Source organism: Dreissena polymorpha, chromosome 1 (assembly GCF_020536995.1).
Source record: "Dreissena polymorpha isolate Duluth1 chromosome 1, UMN_Dpol_1.0, whole genome shotgun sequence".
Classification (NCBI taxonomy): domain Eukaryota; kingdom Metazoa; phylum Mollusca; class Bivalvia; order Myida; family Dreissenidae; genus Dreissena; species Dreissena polymorpha.
Window position 1 is genome coordinate 205474445 of NC_068355.1, and position 16032 is coordinate 205490476.

General features: G+C 36.2%; 1 protein-coding gene and 1 long non-coding RNA gene across 2 annotated transcripts in view; one reads left to right on the forward strand and one right to left on the reverse strand.

The window, feature by feature from the left end:
- LOC127866013 (uncharacterized) overlaps window positions 1-16032 on the reverse strand; it is a 189062-nt gene that overhangs the window by 49594 nt on the left and 123436 nt on the right. The gene's annotated exons all lie outside the window — the stretch shown is intronic.
- LOC127864753 (uncharacterized) lies at window positions 8396-9482 on the forward strand. The gene is made up of 2 exons (XR_008042273.1): window positions 8396-8743; window positions 9306-9482. It is a non-coding gene; the product is annotated as an uncharacterized LOC127864753 (long non-coding RNA).

Consider the following 16032-nt stretch of genomic DNA (forward strand, 5'->3'; position numbering starts at 1 on the left):
TAAAACTCAGCATGGAAAAGGGTTCTATTTTAAAATATCTGCAAGGTGGTGGAGACAGGGAACAGAAAGAAAGGTCATCAAAACGAGAAGCGGAAAGTATTGAGAAAAGGAAACAGGTGCAGAAAACTTAAGGAAAGCAAATAAAATCCATCAGATAGTATAGTTAATTTGTTTGCAGTTTAGTGTCACTATGTTACGTACAATGTAGGTTAAAAGGTTCTGGTTGATCATAACTATAAATATAGATATATTTTTTTTACTGCAGGACGAGTAGATTAAAGTGAAGGCCGAGTGGATTGTCAGACCTACTCGCCCTGCAGGGCGAGTGGCTCTGGAAAAATTCTTCAAGGCCTGACCATATAACACTTGCCTGTGTTATATGTTCTTTCGGAAACATACTGTTATAATTTATTGAACATGCTGAGACCAATTTGTGTCAATTATTATCTGTCTTTTTTTAACACAGACCATCTCCACTCAACTCCACAAAACCTTTTTTAAATGTACACATGTTCTTAAATATCATTTATTGTGAAATCCAAATGTTTAAACAGGGCTTTCCTTAGACCTCAAATTTCAAGAGTCAATGACTCTTGGGACCATATTTTCAAGAATCAAAATCAAATTTGTATGAGTCATAATAATAACGCAAGAGAGTCAATGATCTTTTGTACTTGAAGCAAATTACTGAGATATAATATATAACAAGATGTGTTTGAGAAACACAATGTCCCCCTATATGATGTTTGACCTTGTAGGATGACCTTGACCATGACCCTTCACTACTCAAAATGTGCAGCTCCATGAGATACACACGCATTTCAAATATAAAATTGCTAGCTTCAATATTGCAGAAGTGACATTACATGCGCAATTTTGACCCATATACTTGACCTTGAAGGATGACTTTGACCTTGACCTTTCACCACTCAAAATGTGCAGCTCCATGAGACACACATGAATGCCAAATATCAAGTTGCTATCTTCAATATTGCAAAAGTATACATACAATAAGCGATTTGGGCCACATATATTTGACCTCTGACCTTGAAGGATGACCTTGACCTTTCACCACTCAAAATGTGCAGCTCCATGAGATACACATGCATGCCAAATATCAAGCTGCTATCTTCAATATTGCAAAAGTATTCATAAAGTTAGCGATTTGGGCCACATATATTTGACCTCTGACCTTGAAGGATGACCTTGACCTTGACCTTTCACCACTCAAAATGTGCAACTCCATGAGATACACATGCATACCAAATATCAAGTTGCTATCTTCAATATTGCAAAAGTATTCATAAAATGAGCGATTTTGGCCAACTATATTTGACCTCTGACCTTGAAGGATGACCTTGACCTTGACCTTTCACCACTAAAAATGTGCAGCTTCATGAGATACACATGCATGCCAAATATGAAGTTGCTAACTTCAATATAGCAAAAGTTATTGCAAAATGTTAAAGTTGGCGCAAACAGACAGACAGACAGACCAACCAACCAACCAACAGACAGGGCTAAAACAATATGTCCCCCACTACTATAGTGGGGGAAATAAAAAGCAACATATTAACAAAGATCTTAACATTTATTTCTTATATTCCAGTCAATAAAAGGCAAAATGTAAACATACATTGTGAGCATTGTGAAATCAATACGAAAAACACACACGCACTGGTATTGACATAATATATATCCATGATATCAGGGGTGTCAATTGTCCCAAATTCGAAATCCAGAAAATTAAGCAGAGAGTCTGAGACCGTATAAAAGGAAATAGAGGGCATAGCCCCTCGAGCTCTAGCTAGCTTGTTATTTTTTATTGTGTGTGTGCAATTTCTTGTGAGTACCTGCAAAATTTTATCAATCAGACCATCCGTAACACCGCATGTGTGTTCCTCATTCTTTAAAAATGTTAAAAAGAACGTTGAAAATGAATTAAAATCGACAAATCATACCGTATACGAAAACGTCTGTCCGAAAACATGTCGAGATTCGTCTTTTGCACATTAAGCAAATACGCAATCAATATATGATTCGGTTGAAACATTGTTTTTAAATATGATTTTGCAGTGCTTTACTTTGCTTATAGATAATTTATAGATGGCGGACATTAGCAACATTTGTAGAATGCCAATGGAACAGGTTTCGGAAAGTAGCGAATATGTTTCATCAGTAATTGCTCATGTAACTGCTCAGTGCCAGCCGCTTACCATCAGAAATTAGAAATAAATACCCCCGCCTTAAACTAACTCATCGGATTTACATTCATCTCAAAATCGACCCTGGACGGCTCAAGTCCGGGTTTAATTATTTGTTTATTTCATGTGCCATCTTCACCGAAGACGTGCGACAAACACGCCGTTTTCTTTGCCGTCTCCAATGGTCAATTATTACGCCTATGTTGTAATTAATTAGCACATGCAGCATCCAAATTTGTCACTTTGCCACACGGTCAGTTATACCAGTTCAATGGTTATTTTAAGCAACTCTGATGCAAAGCGTGTAATGTGACGATGTAGACAGTATATATGCAAGCATAACTTTAGCGCGTAATTAAACGGAGCAAACATGATGTAAAATAGGGTTGGGTGTATTTAGCTTTGGAAATACATTCTGACATATTGTGGAAGTATTTCTCAAAATATGCTTTACAGTGTATTGTGGATATAGATGTTATTATTTTATATTGGATATTATTAAAACTGACCCAGGTGAGTCCAATCTGTTTTGGTGGGTTTAATACATGTCTTTTCCGCAAACAGCTGATTACAAACGCTGTGATAAAAAATGGAACGTTTATTACGCGTCATCGAACGCAGTGTTTTAATTAATCATTACTAGATTTCTCAATGGGCCAAACTCCGCCTACTAGGCGGAATTGTGCTTCAATGATTGGAAACGGGCGATAACGGTTAGCGTCTACTAAAAGAGATACTCCCCCAAGCCAATTATCGCTTAGTCTTAACAACTTTTGATCTCGTTGACGCAAGTCAGTATATTACCCCGGGTCAAATGTGACGCATGACGTAATTTTCTCAAGAGTCAAACAAGGGTCTTCTGTAATTTTCAAGCGTCAAAACCCGGGAGCTCGGGTCAAAGGAAAGCCCTGTTTAATATATCATTACCCCAAAAGAATAAATAAATGTTTTACTGTAAAATCTTAGTATTGAGCATCTCTCTACAGGCTTTTAAGTCTTCTATTTTGATATGACAGAAGTGGTTGCATTTAATTATTAAAGATCTATATGCCTGATCTGAAAAAAAGATTTACTTGAAATAAGAATTTTATTAAGCAATGAGCATTATTTTTTGTGTTATACTGCTGTATTGAATGAGAGCGTTCTGTTTCTCATAGATGGTGACTCAGATTCCCCAGAAGTGGTTGTCACACTCTCCTCATTATTGCTTGTTATTAAACGTTACAATAATCTGACTTGGTCAGTGGCATCACAGTTAGACCCCAAAGAAGTGCTTGTTAAGTTTGAGGTCAATGTCAAATTAAAAATGAAGTCCAGTATATAGGATATCCTAGCAATTGTCAAAATACAATGCCCTTTCACGAAACAAAGCTCTTCATAATCATAATTGATACAAGATCAAATATATCATTGATGATTACTCTCAAACAGAAAGACAAAAAACAATGACTGGACAGCAAATTGAAAAACAAGAGCGCCGCATGACGGAGCAATATACGCCCGATTCGTGTGCCATTGGAGATGATACACTGATGATTGATGTATTTGTTTTGGAAATAAGCAAAAAAAACAACAACAACTTATATAACTGATATATTCATATATATGCATTGATATCAATAAGTGTACACTTAGTCTCATTTGTTCTCTAAAACACAATATTTAAATCATAATTGTTTAGACCTACATAGGTATAGAATGGCAGTATTTCCTGTACTGATATTACTTATCTTGAAATTAGTTCCCTAAAAACTGAAATAAATATTTGGTTTGAATGTTTAAATACTGTTTGCTTTTACATTTTATATCAGCATGAATACCAAGGCTGTCTGTAATTCACCTTTATAAGATGCTTATAGCGGTTTTTATTGCTATCAAGTTCGATAAGTGTTCAGCGGATGATAAATGTAAATGAGGTGTATTAAATTGATAATCATAAACCTGTATAAGGCATTTTGGCTGGGTCAATTGCGATGATAATGGACATGATGTAAGTTACAATAACCTATAACACATACTTGAAACCTTTTTAAGGAATAAATGGACCAAGTTTGGTGAAGATAAGATTTATACAATTTGAATTAGAGTCCGGACAAAGTAAAATGCACTAATTGACCCTTTGACCTAGTTTTTGACCCAGCATGACCCATATTCGGACTTGACCTAGATATCAACTAGATGCAACTACTGACCAAGTTTGGTGAAGATCGGATGAATACAATTTGAATTAGAGTCCGGACAAAGTGGCGCCGTTGAAAATGCACTAATTGACCCTATGACCTAGTTTTTGACCCGGCATGACCCATATTCGAACTTGGCCTATATATCAACTAGATGCAACTGCTGACCAAGTTTGGTGAAGATCGGATGAACACAATTTGAAATAGAGTCCGGACAAAGTGGCCCCTTTGAAAATGCACTTATTGACCCTATGACCTAGTTTTTGACCCGGCATGACCCATATTCGAACTTGGCCTAGATATCAACTAGATGCAACTGCTGACCAAGTTTGGTGAAGATCGGATGAATACAATTTGAATTAGAGTCCGGACAAAGTGATGCCTTCCGCCCGCCGCCCGCCCGCCCGCCAAGGGGTTTCACATAATACGTCCCGTATTTTATACGGGCGTATAAAAACTTAAGGCAATACAAGGAGCTTGAATAATGACAATTATAACTAGAGCTTTGTCACAGACATGACGAATACCCCCACATGACGCATTGAAACAGAATATTTTGCATGTTGTCTTAACAAAAAAGCGAACACCATGCTCAATGTTTAAAAGGCACTAAGTGACCCTGTGACCTAGTTTTTGACCCAGCATTGCCCATGTTTGAACTTGATCTACACATCATCTACATACAACTTCTGACTAAGTGTGGTGAAGATCAAATGAAAACTACTTGAATTAGAGAGCGGACACCATGCTTAATGTTTAAAACGCACTAATTGAACCCGTGACCCCAGTTTTTGACCCAGCATGACCCATATTAGAACTTGACCTAGACATCACCTAGATATAACATCTGACCAAGTTTGGTGAAGATCGGATGAAAACAACTTTAATCAGAGAGCGACACTTAATACAGAGCGACCTACCGACTGACCAACAGACAAGCTCAACTTCGTTTGGTGGGGTATAATTAACCAAGAACTAGGCCAGAGTGAAAAATCTAAGTACAAAATGAGGTTAATTTCAAGGAGAAACTAAAGATGGGTAAATTTGGTGTAACCAAAATTTAGACCTTCTGAGTTTAAGTTCCAAAGTTGGTCAATGTCATAGTCAAGATAAAGCAGGTGATTTTAGTTTATTAAGAGTGTTCATAGAAACCATCCATGTCAGCGTTTAAGCATTGTAGAAAGCGAAAATGTCGTTAGATGGAATGCATACATTTTAGTTAACCCTTTCCCACTCAAAGCAATGTAAAAATGGCTATGTGAAAACAGCATTAAACCAGAACAGCCTGTGAGAAACTCGGAGGCTGTTCAGGTTTTATGATGTTTGCTGCTAATCAGTATTAAAGATTTTGAAATGAAGCCTTTTAAACTTGCATCTAGTAAGATAGGTCTTTATTTAAATTTCACTTTCTTAGGGAATACAAATGCGTCAAAATACGTATCTAAGTGATAAAGGGATAAACAACAACAACAACATTTATTCAGCAATAAAGCTTATACAAGCTCTCAGCCAATTGGACTCTGCAGCCTACAAGAGATTGGACTCTGCAGCCTACAAGAGATTGAACTCTGCATTAGTCTAAACCAAAAGTAGGTAAGCGTCAACAGCAACGTGCAGTAAGGTTGATATGGGTGTGTTGGTAGTGTTCAAGTACAAAATCCATGCAAGTAAGAAAGATATGTGTTCACCATGTAGAGATGGAAGGATGGGTCAATCAATATGTACCTCCCAAATCTGTCAATGCAGGGGCATACACAATATTTTTGGTCTTCTCATAAATATATTAATTTTAGTACTAGACACATTTTGCTGTCACTTATTATTATTATTGTGATCAACGGAAATAACCACTGGTGAGGAGCGTCAAGCAGATCTGGTAAACGGAAGGGCATGCTTAAATGTTGACTGTGGAGAATAGATAGCTAAGTATTACAATCATGTACATCCTAGTTCATGCATACAACTACAACCAAATTAAACACGATAAAGAGTAAACCACTTTACAGTCATATCAGATAATTGCTTAAAATTGTTCTTTTTATTGGTAGCTTAGGGTTAATACAAACAGTGCGAATTATTATCAGAAAACACAAGTGGGACAGCCACATTCATTCTTACAAGAAAAGCCTAGCAAGGCAACATTAAGGTTATACAATTATCTACAACATAACATGTCTGCGCATTTTAATACAATTACCTAACAAGGGATGTTTGTGAAACATGCATGCCCCCCATATGTGCTCTCAGTTGTAGTGAAAGCCATATTGTAAATATGTTTTTTGTCACTGTGACCTTGACCTTTGACCTAGTGACCTGAAAATTAATAGGGGTCATCTGCGAGTCATGATCAATGTACCTATGAAGTTTCATGATCCTAGCCATAAGCTTCCTTGAGTTATCATCGGGAAACCATTTTACTTTTTCGGGTCACTGTGACCTTGACCTTTGACCTAGTGACCTCAAAATCAATAGGGGTCATCTGCCAGTCATAATCAATGTACCTATCAAGTTTCATGATCCTAGGCATAAGCGTTCTTGAGTTATCATCTGGAAACCATTTTACTATTTCGGGTCACCGTGACCTTGACCTTTGACCGTGTGACCTCAAAATCAATAGGGGTCATCTGCAAGTCATGATCAAACTACCTATCAAGTTTCATGATCCTAGGCATAAGCATTCTTGAGTTATCATTCAGAAACCATTTTACTATTTCGGGTCACTGTGACCTTGACCTTTGACCTGAAAATCAATAGGGGTCATCTGCCAGTCATGATCAATGTACCTATGAAGTTTCATGATCCAAGGCATAAGCGTTCTTGAGTTATCATCCGGTAATCATTTTACTATTTTGGGTCACCGTGACCTTGACCTTTGACCTAGTGACCTGAAAATCAATAGAAGTCATCTGCCAGTCATGATCAAACTACCTATCAAGTTTCATGATCCTAGGCATACGCGTTCTTGAGTTATCATCCGGAAACCATTTTACTATTTCGGATCACCGTGACCTTGACTTTTGACCTTGTGACCTGAAAATCAATAGTGGTCATCTGCGAGTCATGATCAATTTACCTTTGAAGTTTCGTGATCCTAGGCATAAGCATTCTTGAGTTATCATCCGGTAACCATTTTACTATTTCGGGTCACTGTGACCTTGACCTTTGACCTAGTGACCTGAAAATCAATAGGGGTCATCTGCGAGTCATGGTCAATCTACCTATCAAGTTTCATGATCCTAGGCATAAGCGTTCTTGAGTTATCATCCGGAAACCATTTTTCTATTTCGGGTCACTGTGACCTTGACCTTTGACCTAGTGACCTGAAAAACAATAGGGGTCATCTGCGAGTCATGGTCAATCTACCTATCAAGTTTCATGATCCTAGGCATAAGCGTTCTTGAGTTATCATCCGGAAACCATTTTTCTATTTCGGGTCACCGTGACCTTGACCTTTGACCTAGTGACCTGAAAATCAATACGGGTCATCTGGGAGTCTTGATCAATCTACCTATCAAGTTTCATGATCCTAGGCATAAGCGTTCTTGAGTTATCATCCGGAAACCATTTTACTATTTTGGGTCACTGTGACCTTTGACCTAGTGCCCTGAAAATCAATAGGGGTCATCTGCGAGTCATAATCAATCTACCTATCAAGTTTCATGATCCTAGGCATAAGCGTTCATGAATTATCATTCGAAAACCATTTTACTATTTCGGGTCACAGTGACCTTGACCTTTTACCTTGTGACCTCAAAATCAATAGGGGTCATCTGCGAGTCATGATCAATGTACCTATGAAGTTTCATGATCCTAGGCCTAAGCATTCTTGAGTTATCATCCGGAAACCACCTGGTGGACGGACCGACCGACTGACAGACCGACCGACCAACCGACCGACATGTGCAAAGCAATATACCCCCTCCAGGGTTCCCGCTGTCGATCGCCATTGGCGCCAATTGCGACAAAATCAAAAATCTGGCGACAAAATTTCGTAAATGGCGATTTAAAAAAAATCGTCATTTTTCTGCATTTATATTTTCTTCAAATGACAAAAGACGCTGTGTTTACCAGCCGCTTTACGGCAGTCGTAATACTATAGATTTCCATGATGTAAGCGATACAGCTGTTATCAATGGAGCGTGGTGCTGACTGCATACTACCGCTAAGTGGCATGTTATGGTGATAATTGCGATTATCTGGGGTGTTGTTGCAAGTTATCTTAATTGGTCGGCAGTTTTATTGCTTAAGAAATAAGGCAATATTGAAATATGCCGACTTTGCGCTTAAATGTGAAGTGTTTGTCACAGTGTTCGAAGCAGATTCAAGACCATTAAATTGACAACAATGACAATCAAAAAGGTAAGTATCGAATGTTTTTTGAAAAATCGGGTGTAATTATAGAAAATAGTAAAACATTTTACATGTATTAGTTCTATTTAAACGGTGACATTTTTCTGTTTCACTCGTCAAAATGGCAAGTTCAGAGTATAAAACGACTTTTAGAAAGTAAACATTAGATTCTGCTAATTTTGAGACTCATTCAAAATGCAAACGTTCCCCCCGCTAACATTCACCGGCTAACAAACAAAAACCAAACAAAGACAGTTGTTTATCAGAATTTTATTTCCTTCAATATGATTTCCAACACACAATCTATGCTGTGTGAACTCTTTATATCCTCATCACTAATCAATTCATTCACTACCGAATGTACTGTTTTAAGAAAGGTAAACATAGTTAAGCACATGGAAATCAATTTGACATTTGATATACACAAATGCTTATTTTATTGGACTGTTGTGTTAAGGGCTCTATGTAGTAGGTCATATGCTAGCACCCATTTATATTATTCATATACTACACATTTATTGATTATTATTAGTATAATATTAATATTATATCTCCCTTTTTGTATTTTCAGAATACCATAAAGCTTCTGAAGCAACAAAACTGTGGCAACATATTCAGGCTGCTAAGAAGGTGTCAATCAACAAGAGTTACAACTGATTGAATGTGCCTTTATTTAATGAACAATTTTAAATGTGTTGTTATTATAAATACTACTGTTATTATATCAATTCCTTTAACATACTGTAAATGCTCATTTTTATACGCCCGTATAAAATACGGGACGTATTATGTGAAACCCCTTGGCGGCGGGCGGGCGGCGGGCGGCGGGCGGAAGGCATCACTTTGTCCGGACTCTAATTCAAATTGTATTCATCCGATCTTCACCAAACTTGGTCAGCAGTTGCATCTAGTTGATATCTAGGCCAAGTTCGAATATGGGTCATGCCGGGTCAAAAACTAGGTCATAGGGTCAATAAGTGCATTTTCAAAGGGGCCACTTTGTCCGGACTCTATTTCAAATTGTATTCATCCGATCTTCACCAAACTTGGTCAGCAGTTGCATCTAGTTGATATCTAGGCCAAGTTCGAATATGGGTCATGCCGGGTCAAAAACTAGGTCATAGGGTCAATAAGTGCATTTTCAAAGGGGCCACTTTGTCCGGACTCTATTTCAAATTGTATTCATCCGATCTTCACCAAACTTGGTCAGCAGTTGCATCTAGTTGATATATAGGCCAAGTTCGAATATGGGTCATGCCGGGTCAAAAACTAGGTCATAGGGTCAATTAGTGCATTTTCAACGGCGCCACTTTGTCCGGACTCTAATTCAAATTGTATTCATCCGATCTTCACCAAATTTGGTCAGAAGTTGTGTCTAGATGATATGTAGGTCAAGTTCAAATATGGGTCATGCCGTGTCAAAAACTAGGTCACGAGGTTACTTAGTGCATTTCAAGCATTTAGCATGGTGTCCGCTCTCTAATTGAAGTAGTTTTCATCTGATCTTCACCTAATTTGGTCAGAAGTTGTGTCTAGATGATATGTAGGTCAAGTTCGAACATGGGTCATGCCGGGTCAAAAACGAGGTCACATAGTGCATTTCAAGCATTAAGCATGTTGTCCGCTCTTTAATTGAAGTAGTTTTCATCTGATCTTCACCAAATTTAGTCAGATGTTACATCTAAGTGATATCTAGGTCAAGTTCAAATATGGGTCATGCCGGGTCAATAACTAGGTCTTGAGGACACTTTCAAGCATTGAGCATGGTGTCCAAAACCTTCGAACGGGCGTATCTTGTGACAGTTTGGCACTCTTGTTTGGTATTATAATAACATGATCGTCATTGCCCAAATGTTGCCCCAGTGTGGCGACAACTTTTTTAAATTGGCGAAAGTAAGTGGCGACAACTTTTGAAAGCCCAGAGGGAACCCTGCCCTCTTCTTCGAAGGGGGGCATAACAATTGTTTATATTAATTTTGTATGAGAGAAGTTTTGCCTAACTGCTCCAGATGTATGTTGTTGAAAAAATATAAATACAGAAGAAATGTAATGAAGTAGTTTTTGGATAATTAACATGTATTAACTTACAAAAATGAGGTCTATGCCCTGCAGTGTTGTAACCTTCTAGCTCTTGAGCAATATATCAAAGGGAACATATAACGCTGCCATTTGAAAAACTCAGATATCAACAAGAACAGCAAATGAACGCAAAATCAATTCCATACATTACTGAAAAAACTAATTTCTTTGTCATGGTCTGGATCGCCATGATTTAGTTGTATTATGCAGCAAACACAATGAACTTATTGTTGTTTTATGCAGTGAACACGTTGGTCTCATTTACATGTATTTGTATTATGCAGCGAACACGAGAACTGATTGTTGTTTTATGCAGCGCCCCCACATCAATTTACGTAGATCATTTCTAAGGGGTTAAACAATGTATGATCATCATCATGCTTCTAAGTGTATAACAGTCCTGCAAATCCCTCTTAGAGTAATATTTACCTCTACCTTTAATCTTGATTAACATCACAGGCATCAGGGTGTTATATTTTACTACACAAATAACACAATTGTACCACACAGGCTTTTTTATTTAAACGAAGCAGAAGACCACAAAAGCAAATAAGAATATAAGAAACATACAAATATTGCTACATTTATGAATATAATCAGTCAATATGTTAGGGTCGAATGGTATAGCAAGAGGGTATACAAAATCAAATAAAATTCTGCGACAAAATTTACTTTAATTTCCTTTGTTAAAATTATAAAGTAGTTTACTTAAGTTCAAATACATGTACTTCATCAGAATGTGATTCAAACAGAAGAAAGGGAGAACAAACACAAATGTATGTTTCTCTCCTACCAGTTGATAATTAATTTACAAATTATAATAAGTTTAAACTAAGTGAGAAATTTGAGTTGTAACCTATGTTACTATTTTTTATAACAGACAATGGGTATATTAAATATTCTAGTCTGATCGGGATATATGTTATTCCAACTTCATGGCACATTTACATTATTCAGGGATTGGTTGCAATATTTTACAATTGGAAGCATGAACAAATGATTTTTTTAAACATAAGTTATTGATTACAAATGATTGCAGGACTCCTATTAAGGGTTTCAGAATGCATTTTCTGTTTGTTTAAATGAATTACTCCGCGTATTTGTTAATGATTTTTATTTCGGAACAAGGAATTGCAAACTTTTAAATAATGCTATTGGATTTCTATCCAAAAACTGGTACTATGAGATTACTGGTTAAAATGCTCACATTCCAAAAAAATATTTATAATTCTGATGTTTATTCTTGAAAATGTATCTTCTTCACTAACAATAAATGCCACTTTTGCTCAGAAAGAACAGATACTGATGCTTAAGTTGTTTTTTGTTTTTAATTTCAATCAGCATAAAGCCTATTTTCAATTGCATTGTATATTCAGCAACAATGCAGAGTTCATTGACTATTTTATACTGAATAAAAACATGTTCAAGAAAAGTGAAACATTTCATTAAACACTCCATGTCTATTGTCTAAACAACAAAATAAAGGCAAAGTAATTGACATATCAGGTACTTCCTAATAGTAACATGACAATCCCTAAGGATGGCACCCTAGCAACCCAGTGATTAGTTCCTATGTTCCAATCAATCTGTTATGTCATTATTTTTTTTAGGAAAACATTTTATGTTTGTAATATTTTTTTAATAAATTAATTATGTTTTAGACTAATAAATAAAATCGTACTGATTTAAAGTGAATATTCTAAAAATTATTGGCATTTTATTTTACATGTGTAGCAAATTTAGCTAAATCTTAAATAAAGGCCTTTTTTCCAAACTATATATAATATTAATATTTTGTTAACAAAAAAATAAATTACAGTAAGGCCAAAGCGGCACAAACATAATCCGCGGCTATGCCGCGGCTACGCCACGGCCAGATTATTAGTCCGCGGCGGCCGAATTGTGTGTTCATGCGGCGTATTGCCGTGGCATTCGGCATCGATCCGCGCAACGACGCCGAGTCTGTATTAACCTCGCGTACTTTTGCGGAGTAAATCCGCCGCATACGTACGCGGCGGATCGAGTGAAAAGATATCCACCTACATGTACATACATGTATGTGTAGCGTAGAATTAATTACGCGCAACTGTTTATGTTTCGTTCAATTATCATTATTAAATTTGTAATCCGAAACAAACACACTTCCGAATTTTAATGCTAACGCGTCCTTTGGCAAATTCTAGCGTCAAATAAACAGTGCTTAAATATCCTTTGTTTCATAAAAAGCCCGCGAAAATTATGCAGACATATAGAACGTCGTTTGGAAAGTTTGGGTGTATTTTGTGTTGTATAATACATGAAAATCACGTCAGGCGTAAATCGCGTCTTCATTGGAAAAAAAAACGCCCCGATTAGACGTTATTTCATCATCTCTATAAATAGTAACAAATGCCAAAGTGTTTTTGATACTTAAGGAAATATCGAGAATGTTTGTGTATCGTAAATATTTACCAGCATTTGCTTTAAAACTGGAATATACAGGATTATCGGGTAATTAGTAGCGATATTAACTGTATAATATAAACAAAATAAAACGTGTTTATATTAGTGCTGCAACAATATACCGGTATATCGGTATATATCGCAATACGAAATCCGCATATTGTATTGCGATACGATTTTCATCATACCGGTACGAAAATTTTACAAAAATTCATTCACATTTCGTCCAGAAAAGCCATCCGTAATAATGATAACAAGGTAAACAAAACAAAGCAGTGTAAATAATTTTTTTCGTAAAAATAGCATTCTGAAAGTTTATTATACGGAGTAGCGTTGTTACATCGGAGCATTCGTTCGATGCTTTTGAACAGATTATCGTTGAATTATTGCGCACAGCTGTAAATGTTTCGTTTGATTCTGAATTGAGCATTATTAAATTTGTAATCCGAATTTCGGAAAAACGCTTCCAAATTTTACTGCTAATGCGACAATATAAAATTCTAGCATCAAATAAAAAGTTCTTTATCCTTTGTCTCAATAAAAAGCGCGCGAAAATTATACAGACATGTAGAACGTTGCATGGAAAGTATGGTTGTATTTTGTGTTGTATAAAAATGGGAACATCACGTCAGGTGAATTACGCGTGTTCAGTGGAAAAAAACGCCCCGGTTGGACGTTATTTCATCACATCTTAAATAGTAACGAATGCCAAAATGTATTTGATACTTAAGAAAATTTGCGAATGTTTGTGTTTCTTGTTATTCTTGAGCACATTTATAGTAAATATATACCAGAATTTGCTTTAAAACTGGAATATACGGGATTATTGGATAATTGGCAAGTTATAAATTTGGTACAAGTAAGCAATATATTGTGATATATTGCAATACAGGTTTTTGAACTGACAATATATTGCAATACGGTTTTTGGCGTATTGTTGCAGCACTAGTTTATATACGCATATTCAAACAATAGTGATAATTAACAAAACAACAAATACGTCGTCACCGTCTTGATTATTGATGTGGCTTCAAACTGCTAGTTTTCTCAGCTAAAGTATAATAGCAGAATCAACATGCAATTAATTTATAAATCCACCATATGCTGGAGCCTTGACCACTTGTATGTGCGAAAACATAATTACGTGACCTTGTTTATGTATAAAAAGATTTATTTTTTTTCATGATGCGCATAGACTCGGCATCATGTCGCGGATCCCGGCATGCCTTGGCGGACAGATGCGAAGTTTCGCGGCGAAATGTGACTTGCCGCCGCATACTGACGCGGCTTTAACGACTGACGCGGCATCGACTCGTTTCGCCTTGCCGCCGTGGATCGCAAAATACGTTTGTTCCGCTTTGGCTGTACTGTATGTGATAGCATTTTTAAATACAAAGAAATAACTCAAGATTTATCAGATACATGTATGTGGCATAAAGTCCAAAATAAGTGGGTGGTCGAAGTTATAGGAATTTATGAAACTATCGAAAAAAGAATAACATGAAATATGTAGGGCCTGGGGGGTTCAAATATTGTATGCACTAAATTTGGGGCTTCTTTTTTAAGCAATTATATAAAGACTTCCTGACCAAAATCAAGGTAATATTACTTTTAAATCATTAACGTATTCGCATACACCAAGAAAGTTGTAGAATATTTGAAGGAAAACATACCCATTTATACGAAAACTTGTGATGTGAAATGTCCAATGGTTACAAAAATTACTGATCTTCGTTTTTTGCGAAAAACAGCATGTCGTGGTTTACAAAAAACAAATGACTGCACCCAAATATTTTAATGTTACTGACTATAACGGGTTGATGCATGTATGATTTTGCTTCTCATTTAATAAAGTGACAATATCAAGGCCAATACACTTGAAATATGAAGGATATTCTGTCCTTTGGCCTATCCTATCAATACAGTGTATATCAATACGATCGGCAACTTCCGAAACCAATCGGAAAATGTTGACAGGCACAAAATGTTTTCAAAATTCTTATTTCTGCAAATATTCTATCACATAATGACATTTCTTGTGTATACCAATAAATAAATGATTTTCAAGCAATAGCACGTTGATTTCAATCAGGAACACTGTCTATAACCGTGAAAACAAATATTCCAATCTTTTTGGTTTACAATTTTTGTGATGCAAATAGCTTGCATGTAACATGGAATTGAATGTTCTGTCAGATAAGTGTTTCGACTTTCTGGAGTGGGGAATTTGGGACTGTTTTATCCAACTAGAAAAGAGCTCTTAAACGTTAGTTAGACTCATGTAAAGTGAAGTAATAAAGAGCCACTTTTTGTCAACAACCCAAATGTGACCTCCCTTGTTGGATCATGCTACATTTGGAAATGGAAGTGACATATTATACGAGTAATGCCAGTCCAAGGGAGATAACTCAAAATTAAATTTTTTACCAAACTTCTCTGTTTGTCCAGGAAATATTACTTAATTTCACTTCATGGAATTGTAGAAGTTCTTAATGTCTTTATTAAACTGAAATACATACTGAATATACTTTTAGACATGAACTAAAGTCATAAACATGATGTTTGAGGTAAATATATGGAATTTATGAAATACTCATTCAAAATAATTTGACCACATTAATACTGGTGATAAATAACAGGCTTGATAATGAATTGCTTAGAACAACTTGCTATTATCTGGAATTAATAAATAATTGTCTTAAACTTCAATGTTCAACACAAATTTCCAACACACAGTATCAAATATGGATTTCTTCTCTATTGGGTAAAGACTGCAA